Genomic DNA, 21,503 nt, shown 5'->3' with positions numbered 1-21,503 from the left:
CTTTATTCATTTTATCAACATATCTGAGCTCAAGAATGTGTGCACGCACACGTGCATATCCAGGGTTGTTTTACTATACTATAGGCATCAAATATAGCCTGACAGTATTCGTAAAATAGCCGTTCTACAAGCTTACAACATGTTGGTCACTATCAAAGCATCCTGGGCTTCTAGAACACCTCAGCAGTGCCACATGCTGATTACCTCTGTACCACACCGCACTGATGCAGTCATTTGTTCTAAAACAGGCACCAACAAAGTATTGAGTGCAGAAATTAACATATTTATCAGAAGGTTGACACTTTTGTATTTTAACCCATTTGGACCTGACTCTATGAGGTTGACTCTAAAGAAGTCTTCTAAATCTACAAAACATTTGCGGGCCACCTATCTGACCACCTAACCCGGCTACCTATCGGCCAGATAGGATAGTCAGATAGGTGGGCCGCACGCATTTTCTTAGCATGTTTATTGTAATGATAGATCCATCAATCGATTTATGCCTTTTTAGGTCAATTGAGGTCTGAATCCTTTTTTAAATTGTTTTCTGTAATGTGAACTATGCCATAACCATCAAGACTTAATCCAAAAAGGTTTGGAATATTTCGGTATGTGCAATGAAATGACTATTACAGTTCAACTTTTTGAATTAGAGATGCACTGAATCTTTTCCAAATTGTAAAGCTAACTAGACTTTATCATAAAACAATAATTTCTCTAGTGAGGACCAGGAAAATGGTCCTCACAATGTCTATATTTTAATTCTACTATAGTAGTCGGTAGACATTTGGTCCTCACTCGCACTCTCTCACTTGCTCTCTTGTATTTTCTCTTTTTTAGCCTGGAATAAACATGGTGGAGTACCTCCATGAGGCCAAGGCATGCAAACCATACCCCCACAAATGCCAGGAGGAGAGTCTAAAATGGTAAAGTTTATTCAAAGTAGAATACTTGCTTGCAAGTAGAGCTAATGGCTCTTAATAGCAGACTGTTGGCCTGTTGAATGTTCAGCCATTTAATTCGGAATTGTTGTTTTGCTCTGAATGTTTTCCTACCTGAGTGATATGAACTGCACTAGTTCTGCTATATTGTTGATATGAATTAATGTAATAAAGAAAAAATTTCAAAGATTCCATTGTTGTTTTGTTTTTGTATTGTTTAAGTGTTTATTGCATAATATATGCATAAATCTAGCATGTATTCTGTTATAGGTTTGTAGTTTAACAGTTTTATAGCTATGGGTAGTCTATTGCAATTTATTTTCTTAAATTGTACTGTAATGTGTTAGAATTCATCTGGCACATGGGTTAATTTCACCCAGCATTTGGGTACACTATATAACAAATATGTAGTTGAATCAACCCAGAATTGTAATTAATTTGACCCAGCATGTGTGTACACTATATAACAAATATGTAGTTGAATCAACCCAGAATTGTAATTAATTTGACCCAGCATTTGGGTACACTATATAACAAATATGTAGTTAAATCAACCCAGAATTGTAATTAATTTGACCCAGCATTTGGGTACACAATATAACAAATATGTAGTTTAATCAACCCAGAATTGTATTTAATTTGACCCAGCATTTGGGTAAAATATTTAACTCATAATGTTGGGTTAAAAATCACCAACCCATCTTGCTGGGTCAAAATAACTACTGTTGGACTGGTGAAATATTGATCCAGCGGTTGGGTTATAAAACAACCCAAGTTGTGTTATTTTTAACCCATCATTTTTAAGAGTGTAACAAGCAAATTGTTCCAAATAGGGACAGCAGAATGAAGAGAAAAAGCGATACCACCAACTTCTTTCTAAAGAAGCAAAAGTCAGGTGCAGATCAGGGCCAAACAGATCCCAGTGTCAGCTGTCGTAGTGAACCATATGTAGGTGGTGGACAGGGAAGTCAAGAAGAGAAAGATGATGTCAGAGCAGTGAGCAGAGGCAGTAAATTGTGTCTTAAATTCAGATTGTGTGATGATTTTTGTGCAAAGTATTATGGTATAAATATCCAATGATAATTTTATAATTAATTCAATTTCAGAAGACGACCAGAGTGAGACGGTTATTTCTACCAGTGATGAGGAAGACGACGAGCCAGTCCTAATAGAAAAAGAAGAACAATGCACTGAACTCCCCACACCCAGCTCAAGCATCACATGTGCACCAAAAGGACCAAGTGGTAGGTACATTAGCCATGTACAAAAACATTAACAGTATAGGTAACGTTTTAGATTACAGCCCGGAAAGTACTGGATAATTAAGAAGAATTTACAGCGTAACTTTCGGTAATTATAGAGTACCTATAAATTACTTACATGTAAGTATAAGGGAACAATATGTAAAGTTTGGGGAATAAAGGGGTAACAACCAGGAGAATAAAAAAAGATTTATACTGTAAGTATTATAGAACTAAGGGGTACTTATTCTACCATTATGATACAACAATCCTACATTTGGGAGCAATTTAGCGAGAACATACACTGTGCACCTTTTTGTAATAATTGTGTACCAATACATACTGTATAGGCTATTTAAAAATTACAGGGTACATGTAACTACATGGAACAAGAGGGTAACAAGCACCACTTTAATTTACAGCCCGCAATGTCACACTTACCCTGCAACTGCATGAAACAAGAGGGTAACAAGCACCACTACATGAAACAAGAGTACATTTCCCCAACATTTAAGCAAAAGTTGCAATTGTTTTAGTTTTCAGTGCAATTTTTGTTAAGTACAGTATGTATGTACCCTGTAATTGTTTAAAAGGATATATAGTATGTATTGGTACACCATTATTACAAAAAGGTATGCAGTGTATGTTCTCACTAAATTGCTCCCAAATGTAGGATTGTTGTATCATAATAGTAGAATAAGTACCCCTTAGTTCTATAATACTTACAGTATAAATCGTTTTTTAATTTTTTAATTCTCCTGGTTGTTACCCCTTTATTTCCCAAACTTTACATATTGTTCCCTTATACTTACATGTAAGTAATTTATAGGTACACTATAATTACAGAAAGTTACATTGTAAAATCGCTTTAATTACGCAGTACTTTCCGGGCTGTAGTCTAAAGCGCTACCACAGTATAATAGCCATGATCTGGACTAGTGTTGTTCACTTCTTGATCTAGTATAATAAAAAGTGTCTGTGGTATTTATTTCATTTCATTTTTACTTAAAGACCTCTCAAGATCGAAGGATGAAGAACCTGTTCAGCCATGTCTCGCCAGGTTTCCACGAACCCCATTTGGAAAATTTACAAGGTCATTCAACAGCTTTTGGTATAAGGAAAATCCATGGCTAGAGTACTCTGTTAGTCAAAATGCGAGTTACTGCTTTGCCTGCCGCCACTTTTGCCTCCCAGATTCCACGGAATCTGCCTTTACATCTGAATTTGGGTTTTCCAACTGGAAAAAGGCATTATTTAAAGATTCTGGTTTTAAACTTCACTCAAGATCAGACCAACATGCAAATGCAATGTATGCTTGGGCAGAATACAAAAGAAGCAGGGAAAGTGAGAAATCAATATTTGATGCCTTGAATGAGAATAGAAAACAGCAAGTTGAGAAAAATTAAAATTGCAGGACAATTGCAGAGGTCTTACTCTTAACTGCTACTCAAAACATTGCACAGAGGGGCCACAGGGAGGGCGCTGAGTCTGAGAATGAAGGCAATTTCTTAGCCATTTTGAATCTCGTTGCAAAGCATGACCCCTTTATTGATGAAAGACATGCTGCACAGGGCAATGCTAAGTACACTAGCCACCAAATCCAAAATGAGATGCTTCAGGTTTTAGCAGATATGGTGCAGAAGCAAATTGTTGCAGAAGTAAAAGAAAGCAAAGTGTTCAGTGTATTGGCAGATGAAACAAAAGACTTGCAAAAAAAAAAGAACAAATGTCTTTAGTGCTGCAATACTATTACAGCGGTGCTGTACACGAAAGCTTCTTGCACTTTCAGTCAGCAGAAAGCTTGGATGCAGAAGGTCTAACCAAAATGATAGTTGGATGTTTGGAGAGGCATGGGCTTGACTACAGAAACAACCTTGTTGGCCAAGGCTATGATGGTGCATCAGTAATGAGAGGGAAACATTCTGGTGTGTCTGCACGGATTAAAAGCAATGCCAGGTTTGCATTTTATGTGCATTGTAGTGCTCATTGTCTGAACCTTGTTCTTGTTGATGCAGTGAAGTCAGTGCCTGAAGCTGAGGAGTTTTTTGTTCTTTTGCAGAGTATTTATAGGTTTGTGTCTGGCTCTGCTGTCCATACGAAGTGGCTTGATGTTCAAAAAGAAATGTACCCACATGAAAAGCCTAGGGAACTTCAGCGACTTTCAGATGTTAGGTGGGCTTGCCGGTACATGGCATGTAGGACTATGAGAGACAGGCTTCCAGCAGTTTTATAGGAAAATAGATAGATAGGAAAAAAGAAGCAAAGAGTCTTTTGGCTCAAATTGACCTACAGTTTATAGGACTTTGGTTACTTTTTGTAAAGTGTTTTGGGATGTGAAAATCCGTCTGACATGCTCCAATCCAGAAGTCTTGATCTGGTTAGAGCAATAGATCTAGTTGGCTCCCTTACAGACACATTAAAAAGCTACATAAGTGACTGTACATTTGGTGAATTATGGAAGGAGATTGAAGAACTTGTGCACCACTGCAACATTAGCACAGAAGCCCCAAACAAGAGACGACCAAAGACCAATTAGAAATTTCTGAATTCACTTGTAATGAGCACTGTTGGACAGAGGCACATTTTGAGTTTGCAAACAATGAAGAGTTCAATAAAAGTATTTTCTATCAGGTACTTGACTGTCTTACAGCAGAAATAGATAGGCATTTTTCCAAAAAGAACTGTGAGATAATGGAAGGAGTGCAGTCTCTTGACCCCAAAAGCCCATCATTCTTAAAAGAGGAACCCCTGCTTGCTTTGGGGAAAACATTCGAGTCAGATTTAGAAGACCTTAAGCATGAGCTTCATCAAACGAGACGGCTTCTTTTAAGAAGGGAGAAAAGTGGAGAGAGACCAGCTTCTCTACTTGAGTTTGTGGGGTTTTTGGAAACTTACAAAGAGGTTTTCCATGAACTTTTTAGGCTTAGTCAAATTTAGGTTGTGATTCCAATTAGCACAGCATCCTGCGAAAGAAGTTTCTCTGCCCTTAAATTAATAAAAACCCACCTCAGGACAACAATGGCAGATGATAGATTAAGTCACCTGGGCATACTCAGTGTTGAGTCATGGAGGGCATATTCCATTAATATGGAGGACTTTGTAAAACATTTTGCTTCATCTCACCAGAACCGCAGAATTATGCTGTTCTGAATGTTTGTTTTTGTGAACTTGGTGGTGCCATACCACTGGGTAGATGCAGGTCATACCTGGTACAACTATTGAAGTTTATCATTAGAGTCAGTGTTAAAGGGCTCTATGTTTTTTGTATTGTTGTTCTATTATTATTCTTGTGGTACATATTTGAATGTGTACAACTGCCTTGTCCTGCCTTGTTTTGACAGGTCCAAGTTTACCTCAGTTTTTGTTTACTACTGGACTTGATTAGTCCAAGGAGCACTTTGAATACTTGTTGTTCTATTTTTGCTGTATACTTAATACATATATAATTGTGTACATTTTGGAAAATAAACAACTATATACATTTTGTGGAAAATAATTTATTTTTAGTGTAATTGAACATATTGTATATTGACCCCCCAAAATAATACCTTGCCAGCCCTTTGCCACCCCTGTTTTAAAAGTCTAGCTCCGCCACTGATCTTGTGATCAGTGATTTTTAAAGCGTGAAGATGTCACACCCTCTGGAGGTGTGTGAGCCAATAAGAAGTTTTTCCTTTGGAGGGAGATTTTTACGACCCATTGTGCTCTAGCAGGATATTTGAATATGTAATTTCATTGGGTGTTTAAGAAAAGAATCTTCAAGATTCTTATAATACTAATGCGTCACAAAGTTAGCAAAATGTAATGTAAATTAATAAATGGGGGACAAAGATTGGAGTTTATAGAGACCAAACATGCCACACATATGATTTTGGTTAACCATAGTATGCAAAGTCTGAAACATTAACCCAATAGAGTTTACAAGAATATAGGTAAAACCACATAAAAGGAAAATCATGAGATGGGAAAGTTAGATACATGTTTATACATTTCTCAAGTGGTTATATATAGAATATATAGGGGGGTTAAACAGGGTTTATTTCTCCTTCTCAGCAAGAATTAAGTGAGAGTCAAAACTCTCTGGAAATTCCTTTTTGGGGTCGTAAACTCTTATCAGTCTTAAGGTGTCCTGTAACAGGACAATGGGTTCTGCCAGTGTTGGCTTCATTTGTGATGTTAGTTTTGGGGGAAGTTTCATAGACCTTTGTTGGGAGAGTTTGCTGGATTATTCATTAAATATAATGAATAATTAGTGTGTGTCTGATTGGTCCAGATGCTACACAGGCAAGATCAATAACTGATATCCTTATCAGTAAATACAAATCAATAACTGATATCCTTATCAGTAAATACAAATCCTCTGTGTGAATCCTTTTGCTTATTAGGACTTCTCAGGAAGGACCAAGAGAGTACATTAGAATAATGTAGTAAACTTCGAGGCCTCTTGATAAGCAAACACAGATCCTTGTGTACGTACAACAAAACCCAGGACGGTGGGCCGAACGCTGCTATCTGCTTTAGTTTTTGAAATGATAGATCCTCGAGGATAGAGTAGCTGCTTTTTTCACATAAACTAAATAATTTTTTTATGAACACGTATCCGTTTGTTGGCAGTGTCAAGTCGATCATAGTTTTTTGAAAACTAAATTTACGTTTAATAAACGGATGAGGCACACGCGAGGGAGTACTATACATCTAACCAATCAAAAACGAATTCTATCGTCACGTGACTAACGTCTGCCAATAGTATTCGTTCAAAATATAGTACCATTACCACGACTGTAGCGTAGCACATGCTAGCTAGATCCATGAGTTCACACCATAAAATCTTCTCTAATGAAATCTACACAATCAAACATTTTCCAGCAGGAATCCTATCCGAAGACGAGAAATATTAACAGCGGCATCCAAGATTCCAGGTGTAATGGCTCAGGTAAATACTGCTGTTTATACCTGTCTTATAACGTTAGCTTAGTGCATGAACTCTGTAAACCGTTAACATAATAGGTTATTCCGGATTATGTTTGTATAAACAGGTAACGTTAACGTTACACTAGTTAGAAATGACATACAGATCACAGAGAAGAAAACGTAAACAGAGTTATTCTATCAGGCTGTACAGTAGCGCCATAAATTAGGATATGAAAAACTAGGATTACTAGACAGAGTAATCTCTCTAATCAAAGACTTATTACACACACACTCTGCTTATTACACTCTGCTAATTACACACACACACTCTGCTTATTACACACACACTCTGCTTATTACACACACTCTGCTTATTACACTATGCTAATTACACACACACTCTGCTTATTACACACACACTCTGCTTATTACACTATGCTTATTACACACACACTGCTTATTACACACACACTCTGCTTATTACACTATGCTTATTACACACACACTGCTTATTACACACACACTCTGCTTATTAAACACACACTCTGCTTATTACACACACAGGGACATGCACAAACATGCCAAATATTTAAAATAAAAGGATTACAATGTAAAAGATTATTATTGTGTACATAAAGATATGGTGGAATCCGGCTTGTCCCGTAGAAGGTCTATCTATAGTAACGTTAGGTTGTGTGTAGTTGATGTAATCGTATGTAGCTAGCTAATAACGTTACATGTTATCTCTTCCATGACTAGCTATTAGGTGATGTAGCTAGTAGATGTAAACTTATATGATAAATGTTATCTTTTCCACTTTAATCTCTGTCTAGAAAAGATAAGGGAAAAACAGAAAAATGTGATGACTGCAGGGATTGTAGTAGTAATGCTTCCAACTTGTTAGCAGATAACACTTGAGATTCAAATTCTTTAAATTGTCAAATAAAACAAACGACATATAATTGTTTGCTATAAATAAAGCTTTTCCCCCCTTGTGTTTAGTGTTTTAATTACTCATGAGTCATGACATACATTTTCTAAAAATGTCAACCTTATTTTCAGTTTCAGCAACTACAAGCTGATACCAAGTTGGATAACCACTTCAATTTACTGCCGAGCCCTAATGGTATGCTTTTATTATTCAAATTGACACAAGGGGCTCTATCTTGCACCCGGCGCAAATGACTTTGTACACTGACGCATGTATCATTCCTATTTTGCACCCGCGCAAAGCAGACTTTTCCCTCCACAGACACACGTCGGTTAACTAAGAAATACACTTGCGCTTCCCGGGGCGGTTCAGCGCAAAGAGGAGGCGTTTTCCGGCGCAAACTTTCCCCAGTGCTATTTTGCAGTTCCAGAAAACAATTGCGCCACTGACCAGAAAAAACCTAGTCTAAAGTCAGTGGCGCGTCGCGCGTACATTCAGATGCTATTTTAAGCACGCATGCTTGACCATAATACAGAGTCTGAACAACGCGCATACACTGTAGATGATTCTCTCATCAACACAGATGCATTTTACTTTTTGCAAATGATATATTATTATAAGGAAAAATATTAAAACACGAGGAAAATCATTGTTGTGTCCATGACAATTTGAAAAATAGGCATATAAGCTTACACATTTACCCCGATTATTATGTGCATGTTTAACCGAAGCTAATTTGGGTGGGTTTGTCCCGTCCCCAATGTCACTTCTCTTTCTTTTACGGCCCTGACGAGAACATCGATCTCCTCGGCTGTGAACCGATTCTTAAATGCGCCGTTATAATAGTTTTGCGCCATGGAACAAGCGCACCTCGTTCATCATGCTCTTAAAGGGAATGTGATATGACGCTCTTATTGGTTTCCTCCCGTTACGCCCAAACCACACCTATGAATAATGAAGCTACTTCAGACCAACCCCTTTTAGATTTGCGGCAGGCGCAAGAGTCATTTATCCCGCCGGGAAAATAGCAACAGCGCCGGGACCCGCCCACAAAGTTTCAGATCGTTAAAATAGGGCCCAAGGTGTGATTACTGTATGCATTTTAATCTGGGCTCATCTTACACTTTTTTTTTTAAATTCTTTTTTTTAAGTGCCTCATAAATGTAAATCCTCATTTATTAGACCGTGAACCAATAATTTTACTACACCGTTTACAACTCTGCTAACCTGTTTCCCCAGGTAATCCCAGATCCTCAGCCCTGCGAGACATCTTCTTGATTTCTTGATCAGACTAAGCCCTGACACATCTATTCTGCATGAAACAATGAAAATGCCCTTTGTTTTTCAGGGTTCATCATAAAACCCCTTTTACTGTTTTGCTCATCTGATTGATGGAGCACATTTCAGTCGCTATATGTTGAAAAATGTGTCCACTAGATGTCTAGTATGGACAATATGTCGCTGTGTCTAATAGAAGCCTTTCTCTTAATAGATCCATGGTCTGGCCTGGCAGGGTTTACATGGGCAGGGTTTATTTTTTGTGCGCATAGTTTCGGAGAGATCTATTTATTGTTGTTAATATGTTAAATGTTCTACCATTGTATATATTACTGCCATATACTACTAAAACCTGCTTGACCAAATAGTTGAATTGTCATTTAGTTATAAAGGTAGTCATGCTAAGATAATAGATATTTAACTTTTATAAGACTAAATATATAATAATGAACTTAATATATATGTTATTACATTATATAATTATATCTGTTTGTTTTTTCACTATTTCTGAGATGTAAATATCAATAATTTATGTTTGGGGTTAAAAAGGATCCTAAGCATCTATACCATGATTTATCCAAACGTATGAGGTCAAACAACTACACTTAACCACAATAAAGCTGCCTTACAACCCTTCAACTTCCTGTACTGTCTTTTCTTTCCTCTTGCTGGCTCTCTCAATATTTATTTTGTTAGCATACTGCATGTATAATTTTCTATGGTAGCCAACATGAATTGGCACATCTGGAATGTGGCCTTATGTGATTTCTTATTTTTCCACAGCTTTTTGGGCGATTTGGCTTTCTTTTGTATTTAAATTCACCCACTCTAAAGAACATTGTACAAACTTGATCCAACTTGTTAGTGAAAAGGTGTTAGTGTTGATGTACAGCTAGTAACATGCACATAACACTCCATATCCAAGATAAAGTGTCTTATTTGTGTTAGATATATAAATATAGGCCTACTACAATATAACATTGCCGCTATGTCACGCCCGCCCGCCCATTTCGGGGTCCTAGTCTGGCCGTCTGCGATTGGTTAGTATTTTTAATGACGTTAAAAACTACAATCCGATTGGCGCAGCTACTAGAGCTGTCCCGCGATTTGCCTAAGAAGATTGACAATCAAAACATACGTTTGTGAAAATATATGATCAAACCAGAATTGCCAACAAATTTTATTTGACTACATATAATGACTTAATATCGCACATGAAAAAAGCGTATACTCTATCGATGGAGATCGATCAACAACACGAAAAACGCGTTCGGCCCACCGTCTATTAGCGCCAAATCAGCAGCACCAGTATTCATACAATCCACACCGGATTATATAAACACTGGCAAACACTACCGGGAGCTCCGCCGCGCTATTACAAATGACTTGATATTGTCAAAGACAATATCAAGTAATTTGCAATTATTTGCAATTATATATTAATTATATAAATAATTGCAATTACATGCAATTATTTCTGGAATATTTTTTTTTTCTTCTTAGTTCTTTAAATTTGGAGAAGCTTTTTTAAGTGTCTCACCATAACGGGCAAATGTCTGGGTGAACAGCATAAACTTTAAGCAAAAACTGCTTACCTGTGGCCACTTGTTTGTGTCGCTTTTTCAGAGATTTCACCACAAAAAAAGTCACAAATTAAATGTTCCATATTAAACTGAAATATTTCACTTAATTACTTTTTTCTCGTCAATAAGAACTGCAATTACTGTAAGTAGCCAATAAATAAACCATAATTGTGAATCTCCATTTATGACAATTTGGCAACACATCAATTAATAAAAACGAAATATTATGCAAATACTGAAAAACAGCAACAATCCTTGTTCCTTTTTTAGTATTGCATTGCTAGCGCTTAGAACTGTCAGCCAGCCTCTCTAGTATGTCTAAGAGGCGGTCAGTCTGACATTGCAGATTCCAAAACCTCTCTACGTCTCTGTCTCCCTCCCTCTGCATAATATTAAGCAAATGGTCTTTTCTTCGTCTTTTAGGCAGTGGCGCAGATAGGATTTTTTAACTGGGGGGGACCAAGCTGTCAGCAAATGATTTAAACTCAATTAATTATTTTGCGTAATTTGGGCTTTAACTAGTGCTCAAGTAGTTTCTTTATGTAATTTGGGCTAATGATTTGCACTAAAAAGCCATTGGGGGATTCTTGTTTGAAATAATGGATAAACAACAATGAACAAAGGTAAACAAAGGCCTGATAGTGTGCCAATCACCCACCAAATCTTCATGTCTTCAGCAAAGTATGTTTTATTTAAACATTTGCTTATCTCAGCATACAAAGTCTATCATTATGAACAAAAAAGCAAAGAACCTATGTGCAAAAAATAAAAATAAAATAACAACAACATATTTTCTACTGTGGCTGCCCTCCTGCAGATCCTCACTTGACTGACTAGGGCCTGCCTTACTGTCATCAGAAATCGCCTGCAGGCCAGGAGGACAACAGTTTGAATCTTATAATTTCTGTTAACCCTCTATACCTCTATAGAATGTGAATATCAATGTGAAATACAACATATTCCTGAGAATTAATGGCTAAAACTACTATTTCAAAAATGTCTAAGAATAACTAAAAAATTTAAATTTAAGTGTTAATTACAATTTTGTTGCAATTTATAGATTAGAAATATCTTTCAAATGATGTATGACATATTAAGAAATGTTTTTCATAGCCCATAATTTAAGAATCTATATCCTCCGTTGCTCCGTACAATAAAAAAAAAACATGATTTCCTGCTATAAGAGAATGCCAAAAGTTTATGTAGGCCTTTATTTGTTGTTTGCATAAACCTTGCACCACACAAATTTACTTATAGTGGTTTACACGACAGTGGACATACCTCATCAATTTATACAGTACAATGGGTTAAATGATAAGATAAAACATTATTTCCTGACGACGATAAATTGTTTGATTTATCCAACCATTCTTTTTGTGTTCATTCATTATTTGTCTCTGTCCACTCACCTAAATGCATAGTTATGGTCTCCACATTTTGCTGTTTACTAAGTGCAAAAGCCTTATTGTCAGACTAGCTATTCCCCTTAACAAATCTAATCTGCCACATCTGGGAAAGTCAACAGGCATAGGATACTTACAATGTTTGTTTTTTGAAAAAACGAGGTGATTGTTTTTGTTTTTTGTCGCTTCATTGCCTTTATGTGGCATTTATACAGTCGATTTTGTTCAGTTCAGAAAATCACCGACTCAGCTCAGTCATAGATGGTATATGATCACTATGGTTACCGGTCCGCTCCTACAGGCACGATTAAGGCAGCTACTAGCTCCTCATAGGACCCTGGCGACGTCACTCAGGAGGAGTCGTAGCACACACACAGAGAGAGAGTGTGTAAACGTCGGTGGCATGAAGGCATCGTGTGTTTATTGACAACAGAACAGCGTGTAGTGAGAACGTGGGTACAAAGTAATGGTGACCGGTGTAGATCAGCCTGCGTCTGCCCCGACCCGATTCTGAAGCAGCGGTGGGCCGGGACACTCTACTTTGGCTAATGTACATATAGCGAAAACATTGGTTAATCCTCTGTTTTACCGATTTTTGTCACCTTTTGTAGGGATAGTGAGGGGGGGACGGATCGGGTCACTATAAATCTGGGGGGGTCATGTCCCCCCCGTCCCCAGTGCCATCTGCGCCCTTGCTTTTAGGTGTGGGTGTTTTGGGGCTGTTGTCAGAGAAAGCCGACAGAGAGACAGGAGAGAGAGCAGTGGCTGATGTGACAAAGGCTGATGATGATGATTGCTGTGGTTGGGGTTGGCTATTGATAATGACGTCTGCTGTTGATGGCTGTGTGTGGGTTGGGGAATATGGGGCCACAGGTGGAGGTGGATCTGGTATGTAAGAGGATGGCACCAGCTGGTTAGTTGAATTTGGTGGGGTTGCCAAAACAGATGAAATTAAAACAGGGGGAGTAATGCTGGCCCTTGCTCCAATAGTGGAATGCATCAAAGCAAACCACTTCGATGTGCAGGCACTGGGTTCCCCCTGGTCTGTCCCAGTGCCAGTTGGAGGGTTCAGGAGCTCCTAAACATGGTTTGAAAGAACAGAACACTGAAATTATATTGGTACAGTTTTACAAATTGTAACAAAGTGTACAGCAGCAACTCAGCACTTAAATGTCAGCAGCGTAGATTACAAAACAATTGTATAAACATGCTAGATGCTACCTTATATTTTTTCTTTAAATTTTCCCATTTTTTTAAGCCTGGGCACCTGTCACCTTTCCATCCAACATCATTTATTTAACAATTGTCCTGGTCAAAGACATAAATACAGCTGATAATAATACTTATAATAACAATAACGTTTTTGTTATTTCTAAAACAATTACTTGTTTTTTGTGTGACAGTGAATAACAGACATAATAATGTACTTCAAAATAGAAAAGCCTGCAAATGTGGCTAATGAAATGTAACATTTCTGATAAGTTTCTGATAGAAATACTCACTCCCACGCCAGCACTTCTCCGGCCATGTAAACAGGCTGCAATTTGCTCCTCTAAGCTTAAAAAGCTTCACAGTGTCTTGATCTGAGCCTATAATAACACACTTGGCTGTAATACATTTGCAGTGAGTGTTTGGTTAAACATTCTTACAATTTCTGTGTAGTTAATGTTAAATTATGTAAACCACTTTTCTGCAAGCTGGTTTATTATTAACATTGTAGTTTTCCCTCCATCGTCTGTGCAAGGTGTAGGTGTGAATAAATGAAGTGCAAGTTTTTTTTTTTTTTTTTTTTTTTAGAATTTTTTTAACAATAGTGCAAACACATGTCTCTTAGAAATCTAGAACATTTCCAAACATGTATATATTAAACAAGTAAAATCATTCTTGCTTAATCAAAAATGAAAAGAACAAAACAAATGAGAAGAAAAAAAAAGAAAAAGAAAAAAGAAACCGCAAACAGATTTTGATCGTGGTACATGAAAGATCTCATCATATTTCTTCAAAAAAGAAGTACATTTTCTATTATCAATTATTCTTAGTGATTTGATTAAATATTTTACTTCACATAAGAAATCATTACAAGTAGGAGTTTTCTTAAGAAACCTTTGTTTGTGAAAGTAAAACTTTGCCACAAGGATAAGGAAGTTAACAGTAGATTCTAAAAATTAGTTTGGGTTTTCAAAAAGACAAATGACATCCTTAATGCATAGATTACCATTCATATTAACTTTAGAAAAACAATAAGAGCTCAAATCATTCCAGAAAATGTATGAAACATTACAAGAGAAAAACAAATGATAGATGTCTTCAATTTCATTCTTACAGAAGGTATTATTTGGATAAAAGTGCGTTACAAGGGTATATATTATGCATAATTTTAAAATGCACTTCTCTCATTTTATTGGGTATGCAATATTTAAATGGTAGTAACCATGTTTTCCTCCATTGAATGTTATTTATAAAAGAACCCCAAAAATATTTTCCCTTTGGAGTGAATAAGTTTCTTGATTGAGAGAGTTGACAAATAAATGTATACAATCTGTACTTAAAAGTGAAACATCTCCCAAACATAACAAGGATAGTTGTTTAGAACATGACTCATGGGTAAGGAAAGCTTTCATCAGACATATTAAACCACTTGGAATAGCCTTTATAACAGAGTTAAATTCTTTAAACGGGACAGGATATTGGTAGATATTCATAAAACTCTCATAAGATAACAGATCACCATTAGAATTGAATAGATCAGCAATAAAAATTATGTTTTTATTAAACCATTTATCAAAAAAGATTGATCTATTTCTAATTTTAATATCTGAATTATTCCATAAGATGGTTTTGTGGGGGGAAAAGTTGTGGTTGTAAACCAATTTCCAGGCTAACAGAGCTTGTTGATGAAATCTAGCCAATTTAATGGGTAATTTACCAGTGGAGTAATTAGATTTCATCAAAAAAGAACGGCCACCTACCCTTTTAAATGTATTATTAGGGATAAAATACCACATAGAATCTGACCCAAGCAAGCATCTCTTCAACGACCCGTCGCCAGACCTCAGTCTTAAGGGGGGCATATGAAATGCATGGGTGGGCACAATTATTATTAGCCTACAGTACATCTATTTATTAACCGTACTCTATTCGCGCAGCACATAATCATCACGTTAAACATAACCAACAGCAATATGACCAGGTAGCCTGTAGCCTACACCACATTACATAGAAGCAATATTATAAATATCCATAAAACACTACAACATATTAGATGTAACACCAGAAGCATCTCTCAAACATTGCACTTTAAAGCAGTCAACAGAGAGATATGCATTGCCATGAGACACACACACACAAGCACGCACATACACACGCACAGAGACTTTGACGGTACTTTGAGTGGAGGCAGCGCTGTCCTCTCTCCAGTCCCTCCTGTCAGTGCAGCGGGAGGCGGCGTTTCTCCGAGCAGAACCTCCTCATCAAAGTATCCTTCCACTCGGACATAAACTTGTGAGTGAGGTCCTTTTCAAAAGCAAGCTGAATCAGCTGGGCCTTGTGACTGTGCAGCATACTGCGCCAATGCTCTGAGAAGACGCTTTTGAGTGTGGAAAATGAGTTTTCACACATTGCTGTGGAAGCTCCTAAAGTTAGGGCAAGGGTGTAGGCTGTGAGAACAGTCGGCATAGCCTGGAGTGCACAGTTGAATGTGCTGAGGATGTTGGCTATTGTCCATTTTCCATCTTCGGGGGGAACCGGGGTGTCAGTCATTTTCTTCACCAGGAACTCACGAGCCACAGTATATTCAGATTCAACCACATGAGTTCCAGCTAATACCGGGAGAGGGGTTAACTTTGATGGGTCCAGGAAATTATCCTCGGCCTCTGGGTTCAAAGCAGCCAGTGCGCCAATGAGTTAGCTACTGCGCTCTCCAAAACGCGCATTCATCTCTCCTTGCACAGCATCGATAACACTGTAAAACATTCTCATGAACTTTTCGTCTATGTCACTTTGTGGCTGATCAACTGTTTCTTCAACTGCAAATCCGCGGAGGTTCTTGTTAATTGTGCGTCTTCTCTTGCTTGGACCAGGGTCGGTCACCGGCACAGCCTCGGTGGCCGATGCTGGAGGAGCGCAGAGATCCCACAGTGCAGAAAACTCGTTTTCTGTGCGCAGTGTCTTCACGGTGTCAGAAGCACTGTTCACAAGTGTTACCGCAGTGAACAAGTCCATATCTTCAGCCTGTAGTAGTCTGTTAGGTGGCTCGAAAAGTGACAACAGTTTCATAACAAGCTGCGCAATGAAAAGAAAACTGCGCTGCGTAATGGCACGAAGCAGCCCCGTAGCCTCGACGCGCACCTCCGCTCCACGGCCTCGTGTGTTTTCCACCTCGGTCAGTAATGTGGATATGTCGTGATAACTCTTCATCACAACTTTGACCGTTGCCAAGTGGCCAGTCCATCTCTGGTCCAAGATACGTTTCAGGGTATCGCCTTTGTACAGAATAGCCGGTTGGCTTCCTGATGAAGTTGTACAGCATGTTACATACTCCAAAATAATCCTCGACAGCTGCTTCACTGGACATGGCATGAATCACAACCAGATGAAGTTGGTGATTAAAGCAGTGAATATATGGTATGTTACGATCCAGCTTGTTTTGGAGCAATTTCTGCACACCACCATGCCTGCCAGACATGAGTGATGCGCCATCAAAAACCTGACTCAGGATTTTGTCTGTGCTAAATCCGGCACTGGTGAGCTCATCAATGATGACACCTGTCAGAGCCTCTGCATCACCTTTCTCAGATGTGGCCATTACCAAGAGGCGCTAACACACCATAGTTTTCGTCAACAAAACGCACAACCACAGATATATTTTCTTGGCCTAAAGGATCCCGTCTGCCATCCACTTTAATTGAATACCAGCTATCACCGACTTGTCTCACTATCTCCTCTGTCACGAGTTTGCTCATCATTTCGATAATCTCGTTTTGTATCTGTGGGCTGGTATAGCGTGCATTCTGTAGGATTGTTTTTGTAATCCTTGTCAGTTCGGGATCTTTGCGCATGGTGTACTCAAAGAGAGACAAAAACAGCCCCATGGAGCTATTATCATCTAGCAGCACACTGGCAAAACCAGCATTATCTCCATGTAACGGCAATTGATTCACCACTAAAAACTCCAGCATATCAATTACGGCTGACATGTAGTATCTGTTGCGAGCCAGTTGCTCTGAATTTAAGAGAGTGGAAATCTCTTTTCCAGTCTCTCTATGTTTTTCTGAATCTCTCCACATTGCTTCACAGGCTAAATGTTCTTTTGCAGCTGCATGCTTATTTAAGCCCTTGCCTGTTTCAATTGCATGTTTCCAATCATTAAATCCCTTAACACTAGAATGGCCATGACGGTCATTTTGACCGTTTTGAATTTTATATCTGCAATAACTTTGTTGAAAAAATAAATAAAGTCCTGCTGGTACCTGACTTTTCCTGAGCGCAGGGCACAACCTAACGCGGGGTTAAATGTAACACGGACCTTTTACATAGTAGTCAGGATCAAGCAGGTTGGGTTTCCGCTCTTTTTCTCTCGCTGCCAGAAGACGGTCTCCCGCGAATTTGTGGAAAGTTTTGATAAGATTTCACGAAGATACTGGACAAAGAGTGTTTTGACACCATGCAAGTACATTTTTTCATCATAGGTTTTTTTCGGTTTCTGAGTTGGGTGTGTACGTCACCAAATCTAACTTTATATTACCTTAATCACTGTCTTGTTTGCTAAAACATAGCACCGTTTTGAAACATGTCAGCAACTCCTAGCAACTGTTAGCTAGGCTTAAAATATTTTTTACACAGCGTGGTTAGTTGTAGAACTGTGTTACAAACAAGCCGACAAGTGTACAATGATAATCAAATGAAAAAGGAGCCACGCAACTTTTCAGGTTTGAGTATTTATTTATATATTTAACTGTGTTGGACTTTCACAAACAATGTTGGAATTTAATTTTTTTTTTAATTTAGTTTACTATGTGTAATGGGGTGACCCTTTTTTTTTGGGGGGGGGGGGGGGGGGGGGGGGGGGGGGTTCCATTCTGTGTGGGTGGATAGGGGCCTGCGAATACTCCATTTCAACCTGGTCAGACCCAGGGTCGCCCTTTCCGTCCATGGTTGTAGATTGTATCATCGGGACGATGAAAGAAAAGCCAGGGGTAGAATGTAATGGGGTGACCCTTTTTGGGGGGGGGTTCCATTCTGTGTGGGTGGATGGAGCTGGGCGGGAGTTAAGCTCACGGCCCCTTTAAAACCGCGGAGATTTCCTTTCACTTCCGTTTTTCCCTCCGGCATGGTATGCAGGCTGCGTTCTTTCGGGTCGCAAGAGCTACCTATGGTGCATTAAGCATTGAGCGCGGATTAAGTGCCGTAGACCTGCATAAGCGGAAATTCCCTTTAACTCTTGACGTGGGCCTGTGGATGTTCAAGTGCATATTTTAAGGTATGTTACCGTAGTGAAATGTTGTATTCAATTGAGTAGTGCCGTTTTTAATGATGACTCGTTCATAGCGTGATCAAGGCAGTATTGGTGATGTGTGCAGCGTTCTTACCGAGGGCCAGTTAACTGTGCTGCAGGTAAGTTTTTATGGTATTTTGTAAGTTGTTCGCTAACCAAAAATGCAATCTTAGATAGTGTATGTGTGATTAGTGACCAAATGGGGTAATTATTTTGCAGAAATCTGCCCGCTGTTGTTTTGCTGCTGGGTGGCGGTCCGTTACAGCGACCCGTGGTGCTGTGCTGCGGAGACTGGAGAAGTTGTGCGCTCAAGTCCCGCTGACTACTGTGATTTAGCAGCACGCGGTTAAGTGTGCGGGGTTTTATGTGAGCGAGCGTTGATGCGAGCGCATGGTTGTGTGAGCACAGTTTTATGCGAACGAATCTATGTGAATGTGTGTGGATATGAGTGAGCGTTGATGCGAGCGCATGGTTGTGTGAGCACAGACACAGTTTTAGGTGAATGAGTCTTTGTGTGAGTGTGTGTTGAGGCGAGCACGTGTTTGAGTGAGTTGGTGTAAGCGCGTGTTCGTTGTGTGTGTGTGTGTAAAAGTGTTGAGATTATTTGTTACTGGATATTTCTTTCTTTTTTTCGTATTAGTTGATTTCATTGTATTTTCTTTGATTGGGTATTTTTGTTGTTTGTTAATTGGGTTCTGGAAGTACTGTCATTATCATTGGTATTGTCATTATTCTTACCTACTGTCAAATTTCTCTGTAACCAACAAGGGCCATTAGCTGCTGGGCTTGGGAGGGTTTACTTCATTTATATGTTTGATTGGTTTATTGTGTGGGTGTGGTTATAAAATTGTATGAGGGTGTGAACTGAGGTTGTTTGAATTTAATTGGTTTTGGATTTTCTTTTTTTTCTTTCCCCCCCCCCCCCCCCCCCCCCCCCCCCACCTGCTGATTTATCCCATGGGATATTGATAGAAATGGTTTAGGATCTGACTTTACAGGTGACCCCCTGTATGGCATCAGGATTCATTTCTTCATTGTGTATGTTATTGTATTTGTGAATGGTGTATTTCTTTCTTTTTTTTTCTTGATTGTTTTTTTTGTATAAACCTACTTTTCTATTTCCTTTGATTGTCAAATAAAGATTGTACACATCTCTGCTTGTTCTCTCCATTTGTTTGGAAACCCTGTAATTAAGAGTATTTACAAAATACACTTTACATCTTAGGTGGCATTGGCCTCCGCTCACATTTGGCGCAGTCGGCAGGGTACTTTTCAGGCAGGGGTGTGTACTTTCAATTTTGGGACACTTTGTTGTATACGTTTGAAATTTGAGGTGTATTTGTGTCTTTTTTTTTTTTTTTTTTTTTGTCTTCGGGTGAGTTTATTAAAGTCGAGACTGTTTCACAGTCGGAGGAGTGTGATGTTGTTGTACCAGCAGAGGAACAATTCTTGCACCGAGCCACTATTGCATCGCAGGCAGTCGAAGTAGATAAAATGGAGGAGGCAATTCAGAAGATGGACTTGGCTCGGTTGCCGCAGGATGAGCAGGCTCAGGTTAAGTCCCTTTTGCATGCATATAGGTCTGTTTTTTCAGCTTATGAGGGTGACTTGGGCTGTACTAAGCTCATTACCCATGAGATTCCTCTGCTCGATACTGACCCAATACGGCAAAGGTATCGGCGTTTGCCCCCTTCCGACTATGAGGCAGTTAAGCAGCATATTTACCAATTGCTGCAGAGTCAGGTGATCAGAGAGAGTTCCAGTCCCTATGCCTCTCCGATTGTAGTCGTGAGAAAAAAAGATGGTCAGATTCGTCTTTGCGTTGATTATAGGCAGCTAAACAGTAAGACACGGAAGGATGCTTTTCCTCTGCCCCGGATCGAGGAGTCCCTGGATGCCCTGTGTGGAGCCCAGTGGTTTTCCACACTAGACCTTGCCAGTGGCTACAACCAGGTTCCGGTGGCAGAGGGAGATAAGTGTAAGACCGCCTTTTGCACACCCTTTGGGTTATTTGAGTTTAATCGAATGCCCTTTGGGTTGTGCAATGCACCTAGTACCTTTCAACGGCTTATGGAGCGCATGTTCGGGGACCAAAGGTTCCAGACGTTGTTGCTTTATTTAGATGACATTATTGTTTTCTCATCTACCATTGCACAGCACTTGGAGAGGTTGGAAATGGTCTTTGTCCGACTTCAGCAAGAGGGACTTAAGGCCAAGTTAGAAAAATGTTGCTTTCTCCGGCAAGAAGTGGGCTACCTGGGGCATCTAGTGTCCAAGGAGGGGGTGTCTACTGATCCTGCTAAGATCAGCACTGTTGCAGAGTGGAAGCATCCAACCAATGTGACTGAACTGCGGTCGTTTTTAGGGTTCGCAAGTTATTATAGGCGTTTTGTTGAGGGATTTGCTCAGTTGGCTTCCCCATTACATCGGCTGGTTGCAAGCTTGGTAGGGACGAAGAAGAAGAGGGGTTCGGGAAAGTCAATTGAAAGCTGTTGGACTGATGAGTGTGAGCAGGGGTTTCAGACTTTAAAGCAGCGGTTGGTGTCTGCTCCTGTTTTGGCGTACGCAGATTTCTCCCTACCATTTGTGTTGGAGATTGATGCTAGCCACTCTGGGTTAGGGGCAGTGCTTGGGCAGGAGAGGGATGGTAAGATGAGGCCAGTGGCATATGCTAGCAGGGGTCTTAGACCCACTGAACGGAATATGCAAAATTATAGCTCCA

Source organism: Rhinichthys klamathensis, unplaced genomic scaffold (genome assembly GCF_029890125.1).
Source record: "Rhinichthys klamathensis goyatoka isolate OS25496 unplaced genomic scaffold, OSU_Roscu_1.1 h1tg000111l_1, whole genome shotgun sequence".
NCBI lineage: Eukaryota > Metazoa > Chordata > Actinopteri > Cypriniformes > Leuciscidae > Rhinichthys > Rhinichthys klamathensis.
This window is presented reverse-complemented; position numbering follows the sequence as displayed.